The sequence below is a fragment of the Macrobrachium nipponense genome, chromosome 2 (assembly GCF_015104395.2).
Source record: "Macrobrachium nipponense isolate FS-2020 chromosome 2, ASM1510439v2, whole genome shotgun sequence".
Lineage (NCBI taxonomy): Eukaryota > Metazoa > Arthropoda > Malacostraca > Decapoda > Palaemonidae > Macrobrachium > Macrobrachium nipponense.
Genome location: NC_087201.1, coordinates 60,864,029 through 60,873,563, shown reverse-complemented (window position 1 = coordinate 60,873,563; position 9,535 = coordinate 60,864,029). Strand labels below are relative to the sequence as shown.

Below are 9,535 nucleotides of genomic sequence, written 5' to 3'. Positions count from 1 at the left end.
ATATATATATATATATATATATATATATATATATAAGCGAATACCACGGGAAAAATGATAGTCAGAAAACCAAGCGCTTTCGTCTTTATTCAGACATCGTCAAGGAGCTCCTTGACGATGTCTGAATAAAGACGAAAGCGCTTGGATTTCTGACTATCATTTTCCCGTGGTATTCGCTTATTTATGAAGTCACGTGCATCTACTGTGATTTTTTAAGCATATATATATATATATATATATATATATATATATATACACATATATATATATTAATACTTACACACACACACACACACATATATATATATATATATATATATATATATACTATATATATACATATATCCCTATATATATATCTATAGTATATAATATATATCTTATGATGATGTATATATATATATATAATATATATATATATACATATATATATATATATATATATATATAGATATTATATATATATATATATATATATGGATATATATATATATATATATATATATAACATATATATATATATATATATATATATATATATATATATATATATATATAGATATATATAATATATTTAAATATGGTGTACAATGTACGTAAATTAATACAAATATAAATTAATATCTGTATTAAACTACGGACATTGTACACCAGATTTCAACATATATAAATTTCGTAAAATTCGTTTATCTTGACCTTTCATATGTATCCAATAGGCGCGTTACTCGCCAACCTAAATAGTACTGAAAAAGCCGTAATAAGAATGGAAAAGAACTATAAAATAAATGCAGCTGAAGCAGCAATCTTCTTCAATAGAACATGTGGTAATTATTATTATACCTTCCTCTATCGTGCTCTGTCTCTTACCTCTAGCTGGTCTCTCTTCCACAACGAAATTACTTTTCTCCTCCAGTGCTTCTTTAATAACTGCTTTCCTTCCAAGATATTCAATAGAATTTAAAATAAACTACTTAATAAAAGGGTTTCTGAATAGCTTATATGTTTTAAGGTCCCCAAGAACCATTTTTTATCCAGTTTCCCGTATCTATTAAATGGCAATATTCGAAAAGAGTTTACCAAGATTGTACACAGACATTTTGGAGCAGTAAATCTAAAGCTTATACCTAAGAATCCCAAGACCATTGGCTTGCTCTTCAAGTTTAAAGATGGCTCTGCCCTTTGATAAAGTCGGGTGTCATTTATGATACAATCTGGGAAAATATGTGGGATCTACCCGGCGTCTTCTCAGGGTCAGGGCCGATTCCCATCGGGGCGTTAGTTATAGAACTGGGTGTAAGCTATCTAACCCAGAAACATCTTATATAAGGAATCACGCTATTAAATGCAAAACTACAATCAAATACGAAGATTTTAAAGTTATTGGCCAAACAAGGGAACTCAACGAATTGTTGATTTTGGAAACTCTGAACATCAAACTGAGTTCCAACTTTAACCCTGGATAGGTTTCGCTATAGTGGTACTACGTTAAAGGTGCGTGCTGGTCGAGGTCGACCCGAGCACCCAGAAATATTTGTGAAAATTTTATTTTTACTAGAATGCTTTACATTTTAATTTCTAAAATCAATTTAAGCATTGATAAAAACTACTGAAAAGTTATATAATACCCATGTACATATTAAATATTTATTACAAAAATATTAAAAAATAAGTATATACAAAAAATAATTTACAAAAATATTTACGAAAAATACAAAATAAACTGTACACACAAAAAAATTGAGGGAATCCTTCCTAAACCTACTATTTACAATATGTGACTGCCAAAAAAGGTGTTGGACCCATAGAGGTAAAAATCTGAAAAGAGAAAAAAGGGTACATTTTTTTACCCCCCCAAAAAATCCCATGCCAGGACTGTGACCAATCTTACATCAGATTTACAGGTAAATCACTTCCCCAGAGATTAATACAACACAAACGGTCAGTTAGGTATGGACAACAGAACTCGGCTATTTTCAACCATATAAATGAACATAACCATAGAATAAACTGGAATTTGTCACGTTTAATTTATAGCAGCAACTGCCGGTACAAGAGTCAAATGATGGAATCGGCCTTAATAAAAGAGAGGCAGATAATGAACATCTCAAAAGGAGCATGGATTTCAGATACGATCGACAAGGTTTTCATTCAACCAACACTTAAGAAGATTAAAGGAAGATTATCAGCGTGGGTGACCTAAATTGGCTTGCCTGTGGATGGACCTCTTGGTATAAATACCACCTTTTCTGTAAACTTTTCTCATTCATCTACCTGAAGAGGGAGACAGCAGTCTCTGAAATATAGTACTTTTCTCTCTATATTTTGGTGTTTTTATGGGCTCCTTCTATTAGATGAAATTCTGTTGTTACAGAACATTTTTACCAGTCATTTTCAGCCCATTATGGAATTCAACCGCCTTTCCACGATTCAATCACTCACTTCCAGAAGTCAAGCCAGTTTTTCGCAAGTTTGAGAAAGAACTGATCAGACTACACCGGCTGAAAAATCAAAAACACTTTTTAGAAGAATGCCTCAAAGAAAAAGTACTACCAAAAATGTACGGATTTGGGAGATGGACTCTGAAATCGGACCCCTTCCCTCTATCACACAAGATTTTCCTAGAGGAAAGAATCACTAATACGAAAAACGACATCTTCGTACTACGCAGAATGATATATGGAACTCAGTCTAATCTTCGCCTCCTCACTACGGACCACATATACAGGTATCTGATTTCATTCTGTTCTGACATTGCTGCCTATAATAGCGTGACTCATTCCAACAGACTTTTACGCAAGTTAAATAACCTAATAGACAATAGTGCATGGAATAATCTGGAGCAACAAGACAAAGTTTTAAACTTATCCATCACCCCCCTTACTGTAAATCAACATTTAGTTTTAAATTTAGGCTTATCCTTTGCCCTTATGCCAGACCGCAAAAACAACCTAGACTTCATAGTGGCTTTTGATAAATTCATATCTGACAAAAACTACAGCCATGAAGAGATATGTTTAAAAGGAGTGTTACTAAATGCTTTAACTGACCTACATAAGAAATATCCTGTTCCCCGCAGATTCATGATAGCCATCCACTCGCTAAAAAAGTTAGATGTTATAGTAAGTAGATCCGACAAAGACGGCAAAATCGTAATAATGGACAAAGACTTCTACCTCGACAAAATCAACCAGCTCCTTAGCGACACAAACACTTACGAAAAACTGACGTAAAATCCCCTCCAAAACGTTCCCACAGAATTTTTTCGGAAAGTAAGATTAATTGGCCAAGAAAAAAAGAGTATTGAACTATTAGAGAAATTTAAAGTAATTAATCCTAAATTACCCTACTTTTATGGTCCTTTCCCAAAACTCACAAAGGACAATCTTCCATTCAGACCCATCGTTTCATGTGCTGGAGCTTTCAATTACAAAATTTCTAAATGGTTAGCTGGCCTCCTTTCCCCTTTTTTAGGCACTTTCTCCCAGTCACATTAAACATTCGGAAGATTTTTGTCACAAATTCAGAGAAGCACATATACCACTTCACAACATAAAACTTTTAAACCTTGACGTAGACTCCCTATTCACAAAAGTACCAGTACAGAACGTTCTTCAGTTTTTAAGGGTAAAATTATCCCCCTATTCAGACAATTTCCCATTGGCGCTTGACAAAATATTTTCATTCGGGGAATCATTCTACAAGCAAAAATTCGGGTGTAGTATGGGTAGTCCTTTAAGTCCTGTTCTAGCCAATCTGTACATGGAATACTTTGAAACTACAGTAATAAATGCAATAAAACCCAAAAATATGCTGTGGATGAGATATGTGGATGATATCCTAACATTTTGGGATAATAGGTGGAGCAATTTTAATGAATTCCTCTCGAAATTAAACGCATTAGTGCCCAGCATCAAATTTAAAGTTGAATGGGAAACAGACAACAAAATTCCTTTTCTTGATGTTTTAATAATCAGAGACACGACAGAATACAAATTTACCATACACAGAAAACCAACGTTCTCACTTTCATACATTCACTACTTTAGCTATCACGACATTACTATCAAGATAGGTGTAGCTAGCAACCTGTTCTTAAGAGCCTTACGAATTTGTTCCCCAGAATTCTTGGAAAAAGAATTTGAACTAATTCGCAAGGAACTTTCGTCTTTAAAGTATCCTGACCATATAATTGAGAAAGCAATTCACAAAGCAAACGTAATTTTCTACCAACCCCCTAAAGACAAGACCAGAGATACACCCAACAATAAAATAAAAATTCCTCACCTGGACACGATTAAGAGAGTAACCCACATCCCTTGGAAAAAAAAAAAAAAATCTAACCTTTTGCATTTACTTACCCAAACACCTTAGCCAAATCCCTGATTAACGTCCAACAAAAGACATCTCCCAAGGACTCTGGGGTATCCGAAATCCCATGCCAGGACTGTGACCAATCTTACATCGGATTTACAGGTAAATCACTTCCCCAGAGATTATTACAACACAAACGGTCAGTTAGGTATGGACAACAGAACTCTGCTATTTTCAACCATATAAATGAACATAACCATAGATTAAACTGGAATTTGTCGTGTAATTTATAGCAGCAACTGCCGGTACAAGAGTCAAATGATGGAATCGGCCTTAATAAAAGAGGCAGGTAATAAACATCTCAAAAGGAGCATGGATTTCAGATACGATCGACAAGGTTTTCATTCTTCAACCAACACTTAAGAAGATTAAAGGAAGATTATCAGCGTGGGTGACCTAAATTGGCTTGCCTGTGGATGGACCTCTTGGTATAAATACCACCTTTTCTGTAAACTTTTCTCATTCATCTACCTGGAGAGGGAGACAGCAGTCTCTGAAATATAGTACTTTTCTCTCTATATTTTGGTGTTTTTATGGGCTCCTTTTATTAGATGAAATTCTGTTGTTACAGAACATTTTTACCAGTCATATATATATATATATATATATATCTTATATCTATATATATATATATATAATATAATATATATAATATATCTATGTATTGTATGTTATGTAATGTATGTAGTATGTATGTAGTATGAGTAGTTAAATATTATAGATATAATTGATATATTATATATAATATATATAATAATATAATATATATATTATGTATAACTTCTTTTTTCTCATGCCAAGGTTAAATATAGACAAAGTAATAAATAATATGATAGACAGATACATTTATTGATTGATTGATTGCGCTTATAGCATGTTGTAAGGATTCAATTACCTATTGTGGTTGATCCTTAATCTATTGTCAGCTTTCACCATTTTGTATATGGTTGGAGTCGTATTGCAAATGTATTTCTGCAACGACGCGGTCAAAGTAACACGGTGGCCATGACAGCAATGAAAAAAAATCCCGTCTCCATCAATGACACAGTGAGTACTTCAAGTGCGTGTTCTCCAGCCGACAGACAGCCCCCTATCATTACTGCATTACCTGAATTGTCAAGGATACTATAAACAAATACACTGGGAAAAATAACTATTACTATGGTTATTACGTCAAACCTCGCTATCCTTTTCATTATGAACTCTGTAATTATTTGCCGGTATTGAAAAAATATCAGGGAAAACGTGTTAATAGGGGAGAAATTAGAAACACGGCGATTAAGAGAGAGAAAGGGAGGGAGGGAGAGGGAAGGGATGGTGATAGCGGGCATTCAAATCTGTAAATGACTCATGCGACTTCGCCTTTAAAAGTCAAGAATAAACGCCTTAACTATCACCATTTGGCAGTGCACCATCACTAAAAATTAGGGCGAGGTGTCTTGTACAGTGTGGCAAAGTACCATTTCGATCAAATAATTATTTTGACAGATATTTTGAGAAAAACGATGACTCCCGGTCCCTGAAATGCACAGTAGTTCTGTAGTTTTGCCGAGTCTGTGTACCCGATTTTGTTTTAATAAACCATGACACATATTGGTCCTTTTCCTGAGGAGTAGCCATTTTTAGGTGTTTATTTAATAGTACCTCTTTCAGCAGCAGAGTACTACTTGAAATACACAAATGCAATGTGATTAAAACTTCGATAATTGCTGAGTACATACACAAAACAAATCTGATTAAGACATCTCTTCAGAGGCTTTTGCAATACATTTTTAAAATTGTAAAGTGACTTTACACACTTTTTTCACATTTGTGATCCCAGAAAAAAATAGAAATTGCTGGTTGATTCTAAGATGAATTCTAAGGAAAATGGTATTTTTTATCATGAGTGCATGCATCATACGACAAGTTCGTTAATAATGCTGTTTCCATTCTCGTCTGACAATTTAGTTTTTGTTTTACTGATCAGTTTATGTTATTGACAGACGTTTCCTTAGGAATTGACGAGTGGTATTCGTGAATATCGAGCACTTGCTCTAAAGCATGACAGAAATTTCACATACGTACGAAAATACTCGGGTTCCCTAATTTGCGCCTCTTTTGCCCCTTTTTGTTCATGTAGATTCCTCCAGTATTTTCAACCGTAGGAGAAATTTGGATCAAGGGATATGCCGCTGAAGTGTTCCAAAAACAGCTCTCCGTACAAAATCAATCAAACGTACCACATTGACCTGTCAACTGGACACTAGACGTCAGACGAATTGACGAGATTGTCCAAAGATCTCGCCAACAAATGATTCAGCGAAGATGCTGATGTGATATCTCAAATTTACGACGCAGAGTGTACACAAATGTGGATCAAAGCAATGGGTCCTGATCTCCTTGAATAGCGACCGAATTCCGAATTAAAATGCCCGAAATTGACGTTTATCTCTTATCGATACCCATTTCATTCGCGTGCAACCTCGTGATGGATTTACCCGAGTCCGAAGTTACAGAGATATTAAGAAATAATATCTTCCTTTTTATTATTTGTTATTGTTTCGGATATATATGTATATATTCGTATATATATGTATAATATTTATATATACGTATATATATATGTATAGAGGAGTGTATATTTATGTATGTGTATGTATGAATGTATACACTTGCACTTATTTATTTACTGGTATGGTAAATGTATAATGATGAAGCCCTATATCAAAATTTTCTCACGAGTAAATGATCTTGTCACACTTACGCACATAATGTGCTATGAATTTCTATCACATCACCGTGATTCGTATACATACATCGAGCTACAAAAGCCCTTTAATATCTAATTCACTCTACTAACTGAAGGGGAATTGTTTTAGTTAGTAATAATTTCGTCCTCGTGGGTTCGAACCAGCGCCCAGTAGGCTGAAGAGAAATCAGGACTCCTGGTTTTCTCTTTAGCCCACTGGACGCTGGTTCGAACCCACGAGAGGACGTAATTATTATCAAATAAAAAATTCCCCTTCGGTTAACGTATATGAAAATATATTAATTCCGAGGTAGAGTGAATTAGATATTAAAGGGCATTTGTAGCTCGATGTATATAATCTACTATATATACTGTGATAACGACTGATCGTAAAGTACATTTACATTTGTTTTGCCAGATTCACCGGAATCTGGTTGAGAACACTTTTTGCTTTCCCTTCAAGGGTTTTGATTGCAATTTTATCATTTATATTTACCCGCTCATTTTTCTCTTCTTTCTTATCGACGAGCGGAGTTTTTGTTCCTGAGAGTTTGCCTGGTTGCCTGTTATTTATGGCTTCTGCGTCACCTTCACCTGGCTTGGGTGGCCTCTTTGGTCAGGCGAACCACTAGACTGTGTTTCGGCTCCAATGAAAGTAGATCCAGCCTCCGCCCTCGCCTTTGCACTTTGCGACCTTCGCAGCCGAGTAATTTGGAGCTCGCTGATTTTCCCCGTAACCTGTGCTATGCTTTAGTGGTTGGGCCTGCCTCACGCCCCCCTTTGCGAGCAGTGCTGTAGGTTCACCTTTTTGCCCAACGTGTCAGTGCTCTTGCTGGGTTCTTCTGGAGTCGTCAGGAGGCCTTTTGAGGTCGAAGAAGGGTGAGAAATACTTTATTTTTAATCTCCGCCCTTTATTATTATTATTATTATTATTATTATTATTATTATTATTATTATTATTAGGGAAAAACTCTCTATCACGAGAGTATATATAATGTTCTAAAGGGTCCACAATAATACAAAGTGTAAAAAGTCTGTGTATAATTTTGAAGACTTTACAGAAAGCTTTCGAACCCTTCCCTGGGTTCATCTTCAGTCCAAATGAAGAATACGTTACGACAAGTACAGAGGTAAATTTAAAAAAACAAGAGACGTTGAAGATCGTTGACAACGGTCGTTAGCTCGTTAATGGGCCAGGTGAAGAAAGAGGGTAGTTAACAACAACTAGGTGATACCCTCTCCCCTATCAATCCTTCTAGCTGCAATCCTGTTGGATCTTCGTACAGGTTGTTGCAACATTACATGAAGTCCTTCATCCAAGGGCGTAGATAGGGCACCGTTATCAGACTCCCCCGGGGCAGCGGTTACCTGGACAGGAATAGGCAAGGCAGAGGCAGCATCAGGAGAGGGAAAAACAGAGCCTGTCCTATAGTTAAAATCTTTTAAAAACATACTAGTAATATAAAAATTAACAAATGGGTCTTCGTTGACAAAAGACTTGTTTCCTTTGAATGATTCTCCCAAACTTATAGCAGCTCCCTCGACTAGTCGTCTGACATTTACATTGTTACTTTTAAAGATAATTTTAGCCTCGTTCCAGTTGAGTCTATGATCATTCATGAATGCATGTGCTACTATTGCGCTGTTTTGTGATTGTAGTTCATAAGCTCGCTTATGTTCGCCCAAACGTATATCTAGTCCCCGTCCACTTTCACCAAAATATTTACTATTACAATCCATACACGGTAGTTCGTAAACGCCTGGGGACTATGGGATTTTTGTCCATTGTTATTGTTTCTTACGAGGGAACGTCTTATTGTATTTTCATATTTGAACGCAATTTTAGTTTCCTTCTGACTTTTTGTTGATATGTTCCACTAATTTATTCTTTACTTCTGGATTAAAGGGAAGGGACAAATATCTTTTTGGTTTTTCCTTAGTATTATCTCTCAGTCCATAGAACGACTTCCTTGCTCGCGAAATCGCTTTCTCAATGAAGTGAGGGGGATATCTGAGACTTCTAAAAGTAGCCGTGATGTGTTTAAGTTCACCGTCTATATATTCGGAGTCGCAAATTACCATTTTTAGATGTTTTAGTGTACAGGGACTGTAATAGCCAGAGGTACAAATTTTCAGTTTACCGGAAATCTACAATTCCGAGAGTTATGTCCACTTTATTCTTTTCACTCAAAAGAAATAAAAAGTAACGTTATTATGAATTTTGCTTTACGCGCATTCAGAATTTGCGGACTCCGGATATATAGACGGTGAACTTAACACATCACGGCTACTTTTAGAAGTCTCAGATATCCCCCTCACTTCATTGAGAAAGCGATTTCGCGAGCAAGGAAGTCGTTCTATGGACTGAGAGATAATACTAAGGAAAAACCAAAAAGATATTTGTCCCTTCCCTTTAATCCAGAAGTAAAGAAT

General features: G+C 35.4%; 1 protein-coding gene across 2 annotated transcripts in view; it reads left to right on the top strand.

The window, feature by feature from the left end:
* Window positions 1–7,749: 7,749 nt before the first annotated feature.
* Window positions 7,750–9,535, top strand: part of LOC135220634 (uncharacterized) — a 68,675-nt gene continuing 66,889 nt past the window's right edge. For both annotated transcript variants that reach the window (XM_064257953.1, XM_064257952.1), the window contains exon 1: window positions 7,750–7,981. The gene's annotated coding sequence lies outside the window, so the exon portion shown is untranslated. The remainder of the gene's footprint in view (window positions 7,982–9,535) is intronic.